This window comes from Oreochromis aureus, linkage group 22 (assembly GCF_013358895.1).
Source record: "Oreochromis aureus strain Israel breed Guangdong linkage group 22, ZZ_aureus, whole genome shotgun sequence".
In the NCBI taxonomy this organism is placed as follows: Eukaryota; Metazoa; Chordata; class Actinopteri; order Cichliformes; family Cichlidae; genus Oreochromis; species Oreochromis aureus.
Window position 1 is genome coordinate 7,874,591 of NC_052962.1, and position 19,305 is coordinate 7,893,895.

The 19,305-nt window shown below is 37.6% G+C and overlaps 1 long non-coding RNA gene across 2 annotated transcripts in view; it reads left to right on the plus strand.

Moving 5' to 3' along the window:
- Window positions 1-11,120: 11,120 nt before the first annotated feature.
- Window positions 11,121-19,305, plus strand: part of LOC120435501 — a 40,383-nt gene continuing 32,198 nt past the window's right edge. For both annotated transcript variants that reach the window (XR_005609777.1, XR_005609776.1), the window contains exons 1-2: window positions 11,121-11,251; window positions 13,325-13,410. This is a non-coding gene — a long non-coding RNA (uncharacterized LOC120435501). The remainder of the gene's footprint in view (window positions 11,252-13,324; window positions 13,411-19,305) is intronic.

Consider the following 19,305-nt stretch of genomic DNA (forward strand, 5'->3'; position numbering starts at 1 on the left):
TTTTCTCCTTCCCCTTTTCCTTCTAGTACTGTTTATTTTGTGTAGGATTATTAAGTACTCTGCTGTGAGTTAGGTATAGCTCTGCTTCTTTTCAATAGACTGAGAAAAGAGGTGATATTTATCATTAGCTTAAGGCCCAAATGCCCAACAAAACACACAAAAAAGGAGGCTTTACTTAACGAACTAATGCGATAAAACCAAGTCCAATAGTAAAGCAGGTAACTGGGAGACACAACACAAACTCAAGGCAGGAAAACAATTGATGAGGTGAGGAAAAAGAGGAAGACAAGAGATGAGACCACAGCGAATTATCTGTGTCACACCAACCCTCTCCATATCCTCCTTCGCTGCTTCTATGAATCTTCTCGATGAGCCGTTCCTTTGATTTGGCAAAGATTATATTCTGGATGGTCTTCCTGACACAGCCCTCTCCTTTTATCCAGGCTTGGGACCAGCGCTAGGTGTACACTAGAGCTCATTTAATTATTTTGAATGAGAGATTATAAGGTTGACATTTCAGAGTGGGTTTCCTTTCCTATTCAAAAACTGACAATACTAATATACATTTTGTTCTCTAGTATCAACGTATACCACGGACAAATGTTTGAAGCTGCTGTCACTGCCAGTATAAAGTATTAAAAAGGGACAAACTCTGCAGTAAGCAACTTGTGTAAATCAAGCTTCTAAAGGGAGGCTTGATTGTATAATTACAACATTGATTCTAAAACATAAATATAAAATTAAAATAACGCAGCATATCTTGCTTCTAAACCATTACATGCCTTTCAGTATTGACGGTGCCTTTCCACATGTCGAAGCTGCCACTTCCACTGTCACTAATGCACCCATAGTTGCAGGCTTTTGAACTGAGAGCTCATAACAAAACAGAATTGCCCCTTTTAGCTTTGATTGAAAGGATGTGGCATTTAAATATCACATTTTGATTTGGCTAGTCCATTTTAAATCTTTGGCTCAGACAAAGCAGCCTTTCTTGATCATGTTCACATAGGGGTTATTCTTTGCATGATAGAGCCAAAAATGCATTTGTTATCATCACAGCAATGATTTTTGATCATGCTTGGTTATTTCACCATACATGTAAAACCTGTCATTTTCTTGTTGTATTCTGTAATCATGTTAAAAATAAAACACATGCTGCGTTAGTGAGCAAATTGTGACTTAGTCTAATTGCTGATCAGACTTAATTTGAATAGATTTTTTAAGATGATATATATTTTTTATGTTTCTATGATGTAGTGATGAAGAATCACAAGGATTTAATTAAAAAAAAGTATTTTGGTGGTGGTGCCACAGACAAATTGTCCAACTTTTGGAATCCAACATGGCTGCAACAGGTGTTAGCTGTACTTTGTTAACTATGCACACCAAAAAACTGTAAGGGTGCAACACACAGACACACATCAGCGTATTAATGCTATGTAATGGATTAATAATGAACTAGAATTTTACTCACACAAACTGAAACTTCAGGGTGGTCTAAGCCACATACTAAGCCATAATAGTAGTCAGATAGTCCTGATTACTGTAATGTTGATAGGCAGATAGGCCCGTGAGATTCCTGTTGGGTCCAGCTCTTTACCCTAACTCCAGTATCCACCTGGATGAGTTATAACAAAACTATTCATTGCACTCAGCCTGGTACAGAAAGCATTTTTTGTATTCCAGGCTGTAAATATTAAGTTTTATCATGATACAAAATTTGGCGCTGTTAGAACGTAGGCCTGCAATAACTCCTCAGAGCTGCTCAAGTTACTTTAAATTTGACTCCTTTCTTTTCATTTCTTCATTCATTCATTTAAAAAAGACCACAGTAATGGTTGCTACAACCAGGACTGGTCAGTAAGAGTAGATAAGTGCTATATAAATGCCAGTCCATTTCTGTTTCCATTATCAGTGGGATCAGAAACAAATTTTTACCTCACTGTCCTGGAAAGACTCAATACTAAACGAGGGGAAAAAAGTCCCGTCATTTCATATGTGTACAAATGATTTTAAAATAGCGATTCCCAGCAGTTAAAGCAAAAGACTCAGGTGGTGTGTAATGACACGTTCAACATTATGATTTCAAAGATGGACAAGCGCAAGAAATAAGCGCAGAGTCCACCCTCTGTTAATTATACAACCACCTTGAGCTGCAAAAGAAGTCATTTCTTTCTTTGTGACTTTATCAGGGTTTGACATTGTTGTGGGGAAATTTTGATCCAGATCCTGCTTCAGATCATTGAGGTTTGCAGGCATTCATTTATGCACAGCTCTCTGGTCCCAGCACAGCATTTAAATTGTGTTGAGGTTTGAACTTTGACTTTGCCACTGCAGCACTTTGAGCTTAGGATCATAGTCCTGTTGCATGATCCAGTTATGGCCAAGCTTTAAATGTTGGACAGTTGGCCTTCAATCTAGAATACTTTGGTAAACAGAGGAGTTCATAGCTGACTCAATGACTGCCATGTGCCCAGGTCCTAAGGCTGCAAAACAAGCCTAAATTATCAGCTCTTGACCGCTGTGCTTGACAGTTACTATCCCACTTTGGTCTTGTGTGTCCAAAGGACATTGTTCATTGTCTTGTGGTCTGTTTAGGTGCTTGTATAGAAGCTTTCTAAACAAGTCATACTTGTTAAATTTTTTTCTTGTACAATCATGAACATTTAAAATCCTAACAGGTCTGTAGAATCTCAAAGATTTTTTTTCCAATTTGAAATGATGTCCTAAAAAACCCTTACAACGGAAGGTTGATGTTGATTCCTGCATGTCAAATACACTTGGAAAAGTTACTAAGTTGCTCACAGAAAATTGTATCATTTTACCATTTACAAATGACATGGTGTGTATTTTCTTGTTACTATCACTGTACCACTGTACACAAAGGCTATGCCATGTAATTCATGCATCCAGTGATAGTAGGTGTAGACCTGTTTTTCATTGTTCTTGTAACAGTGACAATAAAGAGCTATTCTATTCTATTCTATTCTATTCTATTCTATTCTATTCTATTCTAGTATTTTGGTGTGAAAATAAACTTTTAAATGTCATCCTAAAATTCTACATCATGACTGGTTTTTAACCCACACTCTATAGTCTTTTGTTTTCTAATATGAATAGATGAACTTTGGCTGGTGGAAATGGAAACTATATTTTTGATGAGTCTTGCTCACTGCTCATTTATGCAACATCTTTGTATTTTAATGAATTAATAACAACATTGACTCCATATTTCTGATCAAATCTGATTCTAATGCTTAACTTGTAAAAGATTTTTATGTCAAAACTCTGTTAGAGTTTTATAGGCATTCACTTAATGTACTTGGCATTTTCAGTCAAATTGCACCATTATGTCTCAGAGTGACAATACAAAAGGATAACTTAGTGTTACCTGACAGAAAGATGCATGCAGCATTATGCAAAAACTCACCTTTCTGTGCAGAGTGGGAGTCAGGTATTGAATGGTTAGGGGTTCTATACCATTTATAATATCAGCTGGATGAGTGAATGAGGATCAGACTTTAAAGTTTCATCCTTGTGCTGTTGCATTTAATGTAACTGATGATCTCATTACTGATTCTGCAGGTCTGATTCCCAGTTTCACTAGTGATGAAATTCAAATGGTCCATCTGATGCAAGCTATCTACTACTGTTTGCTATACAATGAAAAAGGCCCGCTTTGTACAATGTGCTTACCAAGCACTAAGTTCTGAACAATTAAACAAACCCAGAAGTGCCTAAAACTGCAGTTCCTCTTCACTTCAGCCATTTGAAGTTGGCTCCAAAAACACATTAGTAGTCACACAACTATGGCCAAAAGTTTCGGCAGGGGCACAAAGTTTGTTTTTCATGGATTTTGCTGCTTCAGGTTTTTATGTTTCTATCATATAGTGAAGAACAATCACAAGTATTTCACAAGTTTCAAAACTGTTATTGGGAAATATATACAAAAACTGTAAGTAAAAGATGGATGCAGATGCCATGACATCACTCTTTGGTTTTTAGACACCACATTTTGAAGCCTTCTTACTAACACTAACAAACACCCATCATTTTTTAAGCCTGTGCCACTTGTTTGTTTCGCTCATCAATGAAAAGACAGATATGTGTGTTAATCTATCATGTTTTTTGATCTTAATTATATCGCTGTGTATAGTGAGACAGTAAAAACAACTGTTCATAAACACAAAAAAATGAAAAATGAAAATCATATATTTCTTCTTCTTCTTTGCAGATTAATTATTACAGGAACTATTAGCATTACTGTTTGATGAACACTTGCATGGCAACATATTTCAGTTTGCAGGGTTTTTATTTGTATGACAACGTTCTTGATTTTGATGTTGGGTCAGCCAAACACTCCAAAAATAGTTTACAAGCAACAATGTACAGGTGCATGTAACACATACATAATATTACTAATATTATTCATTTTGAAATCAGGTAAAACTCATAGTATATCACATTTGTAAGGATGTGAGTTTACAGGATTTTAGTGCTATAGCTACACAGATATGGTTCTGGTTCCCTGTGCAGTTTAGATACAATGTTTCTTTTAGATTAGGGACTCACATAAGCTACGAACATTACCAAAATAGTAGTTTAATAAAAATATTTATGTCGTGTTCAGAGCTTTTAAGTTGTTCCAGAATAGCTTTCAGCTCTGAAAAGCTCTGTTCTTTGCTTCTTCTTTTAGAGCCTTATTATGGCAGTACTGTCTTACTAAAGTAGCATATTCTCCAAACCTTTTGTTAACAATCAAATGATCAAACTGTACAAAGCTTTAAATCGTTTCACATTTTATTTTCATTTCATCAGCAAATTATGTTAATTAAAGCTCCTGCTAAAAACAGTTTCCAACCCAGTTCAAGAAAATGGAGAAAATGTCAATTAATCTTATAATCAACCATACAAAGAAGATGGAAAAACAATATAGAATGCACTGATGCATGCTCAGTCATCCAGGTACGTAAATCCCAAAAGGCTGAATCTGTTCATGTGGACGTAACGTTTTCAGTGGGAGAAACGTTCTCCGTCAGTCACTTGGATGACTGACGAAACATTTCTCCCACTGAAAACGCTACATCCAAATCAACAGATTGAACCATTTGGAATATAGAATGCAAATGATGGTTGATAAATAGCTATGTATGTAATGTGACCACTGGCTAATTTAGGCCAATTCATAGCCAGTGGCCTCAAGGAACTTTATATTGCATGGTAAAGAACCTGCAATATAAAAGAAAACCCCAACAATCTAACGATCCCCTCTGAGCAAGCACTTGGCGACAGCGGGAAGGAAAAACTCCCTTTTAACAGGAAGAAACCTAGGGAAGAACCAGGCTCAGGAAGGGGCAGCCATCTTCCACGACTGGTTGGGGCATAGATGGTACAAAACATGGACATAGCTTGTTCGTTGGAAACATGAAGCCAATACAGAAGAACCTTAAGCGTACATTCGGTCTGAAGTCTACCAGATGGTCCAACTCCAGTCCTCCAGAGCTGTCTTGCAGCTTTTAGATGCATCCCTACTCCAACATAGCTGAATCAAATGGTTGGATTACCTCTTCAGCATGCCATCAAGTTTTGCAAAGGCGTGATAACAAGCCATTCATTTGATTCAGGTGTGTCGGAACAAGGATGCATCTAAAAGCTGCAGGATAGTAGCTCTTGAGGACTGGAGTTGGACACCCCTGTTCTATACTGTCTATGGGACTTGAGGGGAAAGAGTTATATACACATGGGAAGTCGAAAGATGGAAGTGGGGAAGAAATGCTCAGTTCCCCTCACTTACCTTATTATAAACTGCGTTTCATTAATAGGGATAGCTGTAGTGAGAAAGAGCAAAATGCAAGGCAGCACCTCGAAGCCATGATATCCATCCCCCCTGATCCTTTTCCTCCACGTCCCTGGGTTTAAACGTCTGCTCTTGTGGAGTTTCCATGTGAGATGCACTTTCTGTAGGGATGTCCTCAAAACTACTTTGATGGGGTTCACCTTTATCAAGCTCTTGCATTTTTTCTTGTAGATCCTCTTCTTTTTGTCTCATTTCCTTCTGACAATCAGCCAACTTTTTGGTAAGTTCCTGGACTTCCTGTTCTAGAGCGTTGTTTTGTTGCTTTATTCTGTTACTCTCTTCTTCAAAGGATTTGAGGTCTTCCAAAACAGATTTGATCTCCTGAACTTCTTCCTGAATAGCAATGTTTTTTGCTTCAATTTCTTGTTTCAGGTCTTGGTTTTGATTGTTCAGAGACTCATTTTCCTGCTGTAATTCCTCATACAGTTCCTTAAATTCTATCAAAGTTTCCAGGGTTTCGTTTGCCTCACGGATGTCATTTTGGAGAGCCTGGATTTGCTTTCTCATTTTTTTCTTTTCCTTTTCAAAATTGTGGTTCATCTCACACATTCTCCGTATTGCAGCATCATTTTCTAATCTGTACTCCTGGTTGTCCATTTCGACATCTTCAACTTTTTCCTGCAATGCCAGCTTCTCCATTTCATACTCTTCGTGCTTACGGTGCATTTTTTCTTGCAGAGCCTCTTCATTTGTTCTCATTTCTTTCTGACAATCATTTATCGTTTCTGTAAGCTCCTGTTCCAGATCTTTGTTATATTGCCTAATTATATTTTTCTCATCTTCAGAGCTTTCGAGTTGTTTGAGAAGCTCTTCAATATTTTTTCGGAGGCTTTCGTTCTCATTTTCTAATTCCCTCACTTGCTGGCGAAGGTTTTCATTCTCTTCCATCACGTTACTGGGAATTGAGGGTGACTCAGCCATTTTTGTAATTTAACTAAAGTTAAAATCTACTACTAATTTCAACAGTACTAACTGTGTTCCTTGTTCACTACAAAAAGTGTCTCAAATTACAGTCAAGCGTATAAGCTGTTTGCCTGTTCAGTGAGGTTATAACTGAATGGACATAGGGTTTGGGTTACTATATGGACTTTAGAGCAAAGGACACCTATTTATGGATTTAAGATCAAAGGTCATTGGTAATGAGTAATGATGATGTGACAATAAACATGTGAGATTAAATGATGGGAAAAAAAACAATAGCATTATCTGGTAAACCTGTAAACCATGATCTATAAACCTGTAATGGACTTTATTAAAAATTGTAAAAAAAAAAAAAAAAAAAAAAAAAAAAAGAATAAAATGTTTTTAAATAAATATATGTTTTTAATTAAAATTTCTAAAAATCTTTTTTAGGACTTTGATGTGTGCATTGTGCCACATTTAAATCTGGCACAATGCAGACTTTACTTTAAAAATAAAGTACAAAATTTACGATTCACCAGCTACTTCTGTATCGGCCTTTCACCGACAGAAGACAGAAATGAGAAATTTGTATCAGCAGTTTCATCCTCTGAATGGATTTTTTTAATGTATTTATTTTACTTTAATTCACCAAGTCATCATATTTACACTTTCAAACTATACACACCTACAACTTAGCAAACAACCAATTTTAAATAGTGTGTTTAGGTGCTTTAGCAGCCTGTAAAAAAATAATAATTTGTTCCAGTTTCTTTAGCTGAATCTATGAAAAATGCCAAAGCTAACACAGTTTGGCAGGCAGAAAATAGTATTTTTGCATCAACAAGGTGATTCCCAAGGTGATTTCATATCCATTTAACTCTTTTCCCCACAGTGTACTATGAGTTAGTATGAGCATCTGCATTGGTGCCACTAAGAATATTTGAGTCATTCTGCCCAATACTGTTTTCCTTCAAAAACAAAAATAAACACAAAAAAAAAATAACAGAAATGTGGCATTTATTCCATAATCTTTGAGCTTTGGCTCTACATTATTTGACAGCTGAAAGTATGTGAGCAGGCACACAGATTGTCAGTCTGAGACGATTTGTCACGCAGAGCGTGGCAGGTCTCCATTCACTTTCAGACACTGTGGCTTAATGTTTGCACCAGTGACAGGACTGTCAGAGCTATTTGTCACAGCTCAGTTTAGTGATCAGACTGGTTGCACCCTCTCTGGCCTCTTCTTCTCCAGTCCACAATAAATGGCAACAGCTCAACCAGTGGAACACAATCAAATTATCTGCTTTCTTTACGGATGTTTGTATCTTTTTACCCAACTTCACTGACATCTGACAGCAGAGGTTCACTGTCACATAGCGTTTGGCAACCCGACTCACCAAATCAGAATTCTATGGTTGCCCAGCAGGGTGAGAGAAATCATTGCTCTAATATTCACAGTTTGTATAAAGATTATAAAAGGAGTTTCACACTTTACAGTCACTGCTTTCTAACAGCTGGGTTTACAGCAATAATACATGTAGGACGTAAACAGGTTTCCTGAAGCACTTTACTGATTGCATGAGCTAAGTAGTTAATGTCTGTGAAACTGACATTTAAGTCAATGTGTATATCAGAAATGTGTGTTAATATAGAGTGTTACTGTCTGTGTTATATAAATGGAGCCCATCCTGGCTGTCATGAGGTGAGGAAACAGGGTACATGGACATGACAAAACAGGCAAACATCCACGCTCACCTACAGCCGATTTAAAATCCACAATTAACCTAGGCCACAGTGCTAATCGCTGCCCACTTTCTATGCTCATAAAAATATAACTAAACGCTAATTTGTCTTAAATTGATATCATTTATAAGCAACTACAAAGTTAGCTCAAAATATTAGTGTGTGTGTCGTTCACTCTTAAAATAGTTCATTCATATTTGTCTAACATCATTGCCACATCAACAATGTGACTTCATTCCTTCTATGGGGCCCAATTCTGTAATGGTAACATATAGGTCACGTTGCCCAGCCCTTTCTTAATAAAGCACTTGAGAGAGGACTATAAACTGTCTCTGGAAATCATCCCCATACACACTGATTGTATTCTTCATATCTTGAAGAATCAACATCAGCATTTTTGTCTGCTTAGTTTTTTTTTTGAGCCTAAATTGATGATAATTGGGCAAGATGGCATTGGGCTGGGTTTTTAGGTCATGCTATCTTTGTATCTTACTCAGTGTTCATAAATTGTATAGCGATAATGCACAAACATACTTGCTAATTAGTCACAGAAGTTGTGTATATTGACACTGGAGTCTGATTCTCTTCTAGTTCCAGCCTCAAGTGGTCATCAGTAGAATAGGCCTCGTTTTTCAGCCCTATAGACTGTTTTGGTTTTCATGCGAGCAAGCATTATGTAAAGCTGCTCGTGTTATTGCCGATGCTAAGGTATTTTGGGTTGTTTCTGAGCACAAAGCTAACATTCAAGCCTGAGGTTTTTGCAGATGCTTATGGAAATATTCAGCTCTTTGACTGCAACATGTTCTACTATAGTTTCATGAAACGTTTGTGAAGCATGTCTGTTTGCCTTGATTGCTGCATTAAACAGTTGCAAATATGTCGTGATCATCAGTTCTAGACAAACATGATTTGACTTAATGAATAATTGTCTAAACAAACTGTCCAAAAATGGAGGAAAAGCAATGACTGCTGCTACTCTATATGGGTGTTCACATGCTGCAAAGATCAAAAATTATCTATACTGCATGTGCAGTCACTTAAATATATTATAGAAATATGCACAAATATGTTTTTTTAATATAGCAATGTAAATGTAATTTCTTTTTCCCCATCAGTTCTTTTAAAATCAGTAGTTATTTGTTGCCCTCTAGTTTTTCCAGGTCCCTCTGTAAGCCAGACTTTCAGGTAATTACATCAAATTGCTTGTTTGCCCTGGATCCTCTTTGATTTCATGCTGAAGCTGCTTATTTTTTCCTTCATTTTTTGCCTCCTTGCATTAGCAGAGGAACCCCTGCCAGTACTTTTATACAAATTATACATTCATCTCGCAAGTATCCCCACCTTTGCACCAATCAAGCTTTCAATCAAATTGAAACAGAAATGCCTGGCTCAATAATACATTGTTATGCAGCAATTTGATTTCAGTCCGTGGCACAGTGGCAGCATGACACATATGATAAAATAATGTGTATGAAAGGAAGTCTGTCCTTTACCAAAGTAGCAGCAGCTGCCATCAAATTCACAGTATCTCCATGGAAAACCAGTAGCAACCAACTTCAGTACAATGCGTCTTGTTTTTGTTCTTAGCCTACTCCGGCACTCGAGCTATTTCCTTCTTTTTATTAAATGAATTGTGTTGGGATCCACAGGGAAATCAATAAATCAATGCACAAAGTGCTGGGATAGTGTTACCCCTTTTTTGTTAATGACTGGACAAGGGAAAGTTACATTGTTGTATGGATTTTCTTCCTTTCAATTTTTCTTTTTCTCTTTCTTAGATCAAATTAACGCACTGAATGTAGTAAAAACTGCTGCATGGAGTATGCAAGACAAAAAGCTTTAAAAGACTCAAACTTACAGTGATGTTTCTCACAAAAGGTTCATATTTAAATCCGTCTTATAGCAAAGTTCAACTCATAGGATCATTTCAGGTATCAATATCATTTAGGTTCAATCTAAATCAGCAAAACTTATAGCAATGTTATTATTCTAATGCAAAAACTGTCAAAACAAAGTGCTTCTAGGGGGCTACCACCAGTGTTGGTCAAGCTTCTTGAAAAAAGTAATCAGTAACTAATTACTGATTACTTCCCCCCAAAAGTAATCCTGTTAATTTATTGTTTACTTATTTTCAAAAGTAATTAGTTACTTAATTACTTTCTAAAAATATGATTTACAACCTGAATAGGTGATAAAGCGATAGATCTTTCAGCCCAATTCTACTTTTTCTGGATAATCCATCATATAAAATGTAATCAAATGAAAAAGTCTCTTTTTAAAACTAGTTTTATTAGTTTTAATCTTTTAACTTTATGCATCAATTAAAAATTAAATTATATGCAACATTCTCTGAGTGGAAGAAAGTTGTTTAACATTTAAACCTGCATATTCCAGCATATTAAAACAATAGTTTTTTGTCTTTAAACTCACTCTTTCAAATAGATGCAAGTAAAACACAGCAGAAAATAAATAAAATCAAAGACTCAGCGGTCCTGTTGATCTATTTTCATCTGTTTAGCAGGAGTGGGGCAGGCGGAGGTTTGCCCTGGTGCAGGTGTGCCACGGCGGTCATGTCAGTGGAAGGATCCAGGAGTTTCTCTGTGAATTTCCCATTCGCGTGGCAGCGTACTCGGTGCTTGCTCTGAAGTTTAGGGGGTTTTTCGCTGTAGAAAGAAATTTTCTTCCCATGAAGTGAACAGCGGAGGCTAATGTTTTTGTCATTTTTTACGGAATCAAACTCAAAGTAAGGTCAGTACTTCCATGTTTTAAACGCTGCACGGTCATACTCTCTCGCGAACTCGTTATATTATCAGATTAATCAGATTTCAGTAACACGTTAGTTGTAACGCAGAGAGCAGAACAGAGAGAACAATTTGACTGAAACACAGCATAAATGTATTTGTTGGGAAAAATCCAGCTCTTTCTCTAGTACACAAGAAATACACCCAACCTAACAGGTGTCCTCACAACCCAGGTTTGTATTCTAATGTTAGTGTAAGGTAGTGACTTGAATACATCACAGGGTGTCGCTATTGAGCTGCATAGACACTGTAGATTTGCGCAATTTCCACCATTTGTCCTACAGGACACGTAGTTCAAGTGTCTTGTTGCGCGGACGCCATCTGTGGGCTCAGTGTTTACGTGTTTGCTTTGCAAGGTAAAGGCAAAGTCAGTGGCATCGCGCGTGGGTTTTGTTTAAAAATAAATATTATACTTTGTAAGATGGCGACTGTCCAGTCAGACTATTTATATGTTGCATTTGTTGAGATGTTCGTGCTGTCCAATGAGAGTGTGAGGAGTTTGTGTTTGTTTCATTTTGAATGCAGCGGTTTTGGGCTACATTTCCACTGTTTGCGGTAAATGCAAGATGAAGCTTTAACTCCTCAGGTACAGTTTGCTAGTAGTCTTGTTAGGTTACTTTTGAGTCATATGCATACCTGAAATCAAGGAATGTTGTAAAGGTGCCTTAGTTACAAAATTATTATTTTTTATACAATGTGTGGCTTTTTTTGTTGCACTTCATTATGTTTTAAGCACATAGTGTTTACTGTGTTTGCTTTGCCAGCAGCAGAGTTGGAGTGGTTTATGCCCCAGTAGCTAAATAAACAGCGCGGTCCGAGCCACAAATTGAACGTCTGTGTCCGACTGGTCTCTCTACTGTACCCCAGTCCAACACCAAATTACAAGACGCATAGTCCGGGGTGTAAGGAGGCCCTGCACTGGTTGGGTTACAGTAGCTTTTCTAGAAGCCAAGTAATAAAGCAGTTACTAGCATTAAAAACTGTCAAGACAACATCCAATCCCACATTACAATTAATCAGTTATATAAGCTCTTCAGCATAGAAAAAATTGATGTTTAATTTTTCTACAATTTTCCTTTCCTTAATTATCCTTCCATCAGCACTTACTGTACCATAGAACCAAATATATAAGGACTCAAGGAGGAAGGTTGAATCAGCCTTTGTTTGAGCAAGTGAAAGACCTACCTGTTAAGGACTCCCCACTAACACACTGATTTCCTTTCAGGCTTTTCCCTAGCATCCTTCCACACACACTTCTTCCCTACACAAACTTGTTTCTTCACTTGCTCTTAGTTTGCCTTCATAATTAGCTCGAGGTGGCGTTTTCATAGGAGCAAAGTTTGGTCAGTCTTATGTGGCTGTTTCAGCCTCTGACATACAAAAATTCACCAGTGACCCATCCAAGGTTAGTTTTTTACACCTGTGATTTTTTTGTACCTATTTGTATCTCCCTAATAGAAAAGCTTATAACAGGGTAACTGTATTGCCAACAATGAATGTATTAGGCCTCATTCAAAACATCTATTATAATAGATGATATAATTTGAAAAACGAATAGTGTGGTGTGTTAACCACCCCACTATGGAGCTGTTTAGTGTGTTTGGTGTGTCACCAAAGTATTCGCCAATTATCAGTACAAAATTCTCACTAACCATAATGCAAATGTTTTACAGTTATTTAGACATATTATATACATATAATAATGTTCAGGAAATTAAATTTTCAAAACTAGGAGATCACCAGGGTCATGGAGGCGAATCCTTGACAGAACAATCATATCTGTAATAATTCTGACCATTTATTGCTAGGAAATTTTAAAAGTTTTAAATCAAATGTAAATGCAATGTAAGTAGCACCACATTCTGATTACATGGTGGGCCTCGATTTAATGCTCGACTTAGACTTATTATGCAAGATGACCACTGCAGGAAGACAAATGGAGGAGTTAATGGTGCTACTCCTGAGAAATACATTTCTGACATCATTTGGTGATAAATTTCTTTTTGTGTGCCCCCTTCAGGTGATTTGTGGTTTTGTTAAGTGACAGGGAGGAGATTGATGCACGTTGGACTTTCCAGTGGAATTCACGTGGCTTCACATCATCAGGTCAGTTCTTCCTGAGTACTGTTTTTTTGGTCCAGCAACATTTTTCTGTGATGTACAATACAAAGCTTTATAACATTGAGAAGCTTCTTTTCATACCATATTTTTAGTGTAGTACTGTGTAATATGAACATAAGATTCAATAATCGTTTGAAAACTGTGCAATAGAGTCTTCAAAAGGGGCCAAGACATTTTCTTAATTAAGTCAGCTGGAAGCTTCAGTACTGAGAGTGGAGGAATGTCATCAGCTGAGGAGCTCTCCAGCATTACCAAAATGACTGTTGACCCACAATGTGCAGGTTGAAAGCTCCTCTACATGTGACGGGGATGTCTGCTGAATATGTGCCTGCCTGCTTAGTGTCAGATGAAAATTAATAGACACAGATGTATTCCACAGCTTAGGATAATCACGTAGCCCTCAGGGCACAGGGAAAAGAAAATCACAGTCTAAATATCCCATTAATTCAAATTCAGGGAGGTCATGTCGAGGTTTTGCCTTCGTGGCCCTGACATTTTAATCTGAAGTCTGCTCAAGTCTTCATTAATAGAATAATGGAGATTGTGATAGTTGGCTTTGTGTTAATAATACCTTTCCACGGTTGGAGTGAGGCATTCACGCTTCCTTTTCTTTCTGGAATTCACCTGTGTGCGATATTCCAACAATGATGGCTGCTCTGCTGATACCGAGAAGGTATTTTTCTCTGCATCCTGCCTGTCCCAGCACGGGATACGTCTGCCCTAGAATATCATTTCAACATTTAATTTACAGCCCGAGGCCACGCTAAACAACATGTTTCTACATTTGTGTTGTAAAGGAGGCGTGTTGTGTTGCAGAGACAGCTTTAGAAATGTTTCAATCTTTATGGGTCTACGAGTCTTTATGGCAGCATTTTTATTTCTGCCTCCCCCTGTGCTTGTGTGTGTGTGTGGGTGTGTGTGTGTGCAAAAAGAGACAGCAGTCAGCGCTCTACTTTTATGGAGCAAACAGCATACAGGATGTTGATATCATGCGTTTGCAACACAATATTTGGGAAGGATGTGAAAAGTCTTTAGTGAGCTTGAGATATTCATTTGTGGCAACTTTAAGTCATAATTAATTTCACCGTTTTGAAGTTAATTAGTGAGGCCGGCAAGACATCAGCAACCAGCGTTTATAGGAACACATTTTAAGGGTGTGTAACTGTAATGAGAAAAATCTTAATAACAGGTGTAAAATTCCTGTAAGTCTAAGATCTTTAACAGCCAAAGCAGTGGGTACATATGAGACTGATTCTGAAAAAGTAGGGACAGTGTGTAAAATGTAAATAAAAATTCGCAATGGACCATGGAAAACATATAAAAATGTGTGAACTGAGTAAGTGGACCATTTTAAGGAAAAACATTGTCTCATTTGGAATTTGATGTCAGCAACGCATCTCAAAAAGCTGGGACAACAAGCAAAAAACAGCATCATGAGGGAGGGACATTAGCAACAGGTCAGTAATATGACTGGTTAGAAAAAAGAGCGTCTTAGAGAGCGGGTGGCAAAGATGGGCAGAGCCTCACCAGGCTGGAAAAAAATGCTAAACTGAATGAAGAAATTATGGAGCAATTTCATAACTTTAAATATTTCATGATCCACAGAACATAATATCATCAATATCATATAATATCAAAAGAATGTTGGAATGGAGAAATCTCTGTGTGGAAGGAAAGTAACAGATTCCCGTGAGCTGTCGTGCCCTCAGGTGACACTGCATTAAAAACAGACATGATTCTGTTATAGAAATCACTCCATGGGCTCAGAACACTTCCAGAAATCACTGCCTGTGAACACAGTTTGCCCTGTGTGTTTCTGTGTGTGTGTCTGAGTGTGTGCATTGCTGGGTCTGGGGCTTGCTGTTCTTTGGCCCCTGTGGGACAAGGTTGTGATTGATGGTGGGTTGTTGCTGCTTCACGCAGGATGTGGGTACTTGGTGGCTCTGGGCCCGATCTCTGCCAGGCAGTTCTTGGTTACCTGGGGCCCTGGGGTCATGTCCTGGGCTTGTGCTAGGATAGCCAGCTTCTGTCGGGGTCGGCTGCCTCTTGCCTCTGGTCCTCTGTGGCTGTTGTCCTTTGGCTGTGGGGGCTCCATCTGGGACCTCCGTCTTCCTTCTGCTGGGGTGTGCGTGCAGTTGTCATTAGGAAGTGTGGTTTCAGGACTTTATTGCTCTTGGGGAGATGGGGGGTGGTAGTCAGGTGACCCTCATTATCAAAGATGCTTCGTGACAAAGACACATACACAGAAACACACAAACTTTTGTTTCAGATTAGCAGTTGGTGACCCGTTGTGCTGATTTGGATGCAGCAAATAATTATTGCACCTTTCTTTCTTTTTACTCTCCCTTCTGCTATCGGCTCTGACATTGTTACACAAAGCATATACTAATGTGAATAATAAAGAATATAAAAAGAAATTACCTTGCAAGAGAAATTGTGATTATGATTAGCATTGATAGCTGCACAAGGTTTAACAGTCACAGATGAATAAACTTATCTGTATATAAATGACATACAAAGGAGGAGTTATTAATTATACCTTATTCATACCTTAATATTGCCCTACTAATCCTTAATAGTGTGACATTATTAGCATGTGCAACCAAATTTTACCATTATTTCAATATTACTGTTATTTTTCTTAAACTGGTGCATTTTCTGGTACCAACCAACAGATTTTTTCTGTCTGTTTCTGTTGTGAATAAAATATTAGTTTATGAAATGTACAAATCATTGCATTCTGCTTTTATTTACATTTTTGCACAGTGTTCTTTTTTTAAATTCTGGCTTTGGGTTTATACATGAATAATCCCCTTCAGAGCTGAAAAGACATTAATAAGAGTCAGGTGATGCTCTGCTTCATGTAGGACAAACCCAAAGATGACTTCTAATGCTCATATTTTGTAGCGTTGGTGCGCGTGTGCTCACATGTGTGTTTTTAATTAACAACTTTAAACACATTTGTGTTGACTTTGTGAATTGAAACTCGTGTGCATAAAGGAGAAAATGTGTCTTGCATGCATCCAAATGGAGCCAGCGCAGATAAGGAGGAGATTAGAATAAAATCCATTCCTGTTATCGAGGATGGATTATCCCAGCAGGAGCCCCGAGGGTATGGATGTTTTCTGCTGGACCCCCTTTGCGCTGTGCCCAATCACCATTCAACCCCCTCTGAGTGAACCAGGAATTTATCTCATCCAGCTGACTTAGTGTCATTACATCGTTTCAGGCTTGTTCTGAAATCTTCCCAGTGCTCCATCATTTTATTGCCAATGTAAATCACCCCTGTTTAATTCTATATATTAATGTACTATTATCAATCTTCTATTTAATTAAACATAAAAAATAGCTCAAGTTAACATCTACAGTTGTCTTAAGGCGCTTCACATTGTCATAAAATCCCTACAACATTAAAAAGATAACCCTAAAGATCAGACGCTTCCCTATGAAGACGAACTCCCAGTTTAAAGGAAGATACATCTGGCAGACCTCAGCATTTGAGAGACATCAATTTTGAAATTTGGTCCTCAAACCAAACTGGGAGTTTGTTCTTCAAGATAGAAGTCTGAACACTAAAGGATCTGCCTCCCATTCTACTTTTGAAAACAGTTTTGGGTCAAAATTTAAAAACAGGATTTTTCTTGCCCCTACCACGTGGAGCCGACAACCTTCCAGTCGTGTCTCACTCTCACACTCTCTTATGAGATGACCCCTTAATGGTATTAACAATAACTGAACTGAGTAATGTTTTAATCAGTAAAATGAATTATTGGGTTTTTTTGTTTTTTGCCTCTTCAGTTGCTTTTTTAGCCCTACAAGCGTACACAGTTCAAAGGTCAAGACAACTGATAATTTAATTGCAAAATCTTTTTTAAAGGTTAAGTAAATACAAAAGCAAAACATGCCTGCACAGAAATAACTTATGAGGAAAAGTGATTTTTATTCCATTTGACTGGTATTTGTATACAATCCACTGTCTGGTTAAATAATTCACTGATATAACATAGATTATTCTCTAACAGCTTCATCAGCTGTACAAGTCGATATTCATTAGTTATTCAGGCCCTGCTTTGTTAACCATTTAGTAATTATGTGTTCATTCCTCACTTTTTCCACTTACTCAGATTTTTGTGTATTTGTATGTTATATTTCAAATTATTTCCCAACCAAGCTGTAACATTAAACAAGCATTTATTTATTTATTTATTTATTGGAGTTGGTGGGGCCCAATAACTGAGTTAAAATGCCAGTAAATTCTGAAACAATGAGTTGAGCAGCAATTCAGTGTTGCTCACAGCTTGCTTTTCTGTCATCCTATAATACAGCGGTCCCCAACCCCCGGGCCTCGGACCGGTACTGGGCCACGAGAGTTGAGGCTCAGGTGTGAAATGTATGGTTTTCAGGGTTTTTATCGTTTTTTTCAGGGTTATTTTGTTATCGTTTTTATCGTTAACTCGGTTTTCCTGGGTCTTTTCACGTGTGTTATGAATAAATCTTCTTTTTTTCGGTACCAGTACTAGTTTTATTTTGTTGTATTTATCTGCAACACCTTAAAGGCCGGTCCGTGAAAATATTGTCGGGCATAAACCGGTCCGTGAGGCAAAAAAGGTTGGGGACCGCTGCTTTAATATATCTATCTATCTATGTATATATCTATATCTATATATATATGTATTTATATATACCAGAAAACTACATTTATTAGATATGATGGAAAACTCTATCAAGCATTACCTACCTTTTATTCAGACAGGAATATAATGTGTCCACTGGTTTATTCATAGCAGCAGTGATATCCAGCAACAGGATTACTGGTTTACCGAAGCCAGGAGCCACGTTTGTTTTTGAGAAAGCAGCCGATGAGCAAATGACATTTCAGGCACATGTATTGTATTCCCTCTTTATAGTCTTTCTTTTCACATAATGTTACTTTCTCCAATCTTGTTCAACAGGTCACACAGTGATTTTTGCTTGTGTTCATCTACTTGTGGCCGTATTTAAAGTCTTTGAAGCAGGTTATAATGGGCCAGCAAGATGACCCTGGAATATCTCATTAGAACCTCAGCTGAGAACGTTCATAAATCAAGACATTGTCTGAGATTATTGATTACACTGTCAAAATCAGTCACTTGTACATTTATATGAAATGAACCTGATGCTAAATTTAAGCGGTGAACAGAAATAGAGACGAGAGATGATATAGCTCCTTCTATTCACAGAGAGAAGCTTTTCACTAGTCTGTCATGTTGAGAAATAAGGAACATAATAGCTACTAAACTGAGCAGCCTATAAAATTTCACCCTGGAAAGTTGTAAATTATTGATATCGTGATATAAAATGTAATTTAACGAGACAAAGAATCCACTGTGGAAATGCTCACAGCACAGTGTTTTACTAAGAGAATTATTATTTATCCTTATGTGTTCCTGTGTGCGCTTAAACTGGAAACTAGATTTAGCATGTTTGCTAAATTTAGTTTAGATTTGAGTGTGATGTTAGATCCAACTACGCATGGCTTCAGGGAAGATGAAATGAATTTGTGGAAGTGGTGAACACAATTTAGAAAGAACAAAAGGGATCGTAATAATCGTGTTTGCATTTTCTGTTCAAGTACCTTGGCTTCTTAAAGTTTACTACAGATCAGAAGCTCTCTATGCATATATTCTTGAGTTAATCTGAAGGCCGCATGAAGGTTGGAGGTCTGTAGCAGCTGACTCTGCAGAAAGTTGGTGACCTCTGCGCACTACCCACTCTGTGATTTTACGTGGCCTACCGCTTCATGGCTGAGTAGCTGTCATTCCCAATCATTTCCACTTTGTTATAATACCACCAACAGGTGACTGTGGAATATTGAGTAGCGAGGAAATTTCACGGCTGGAC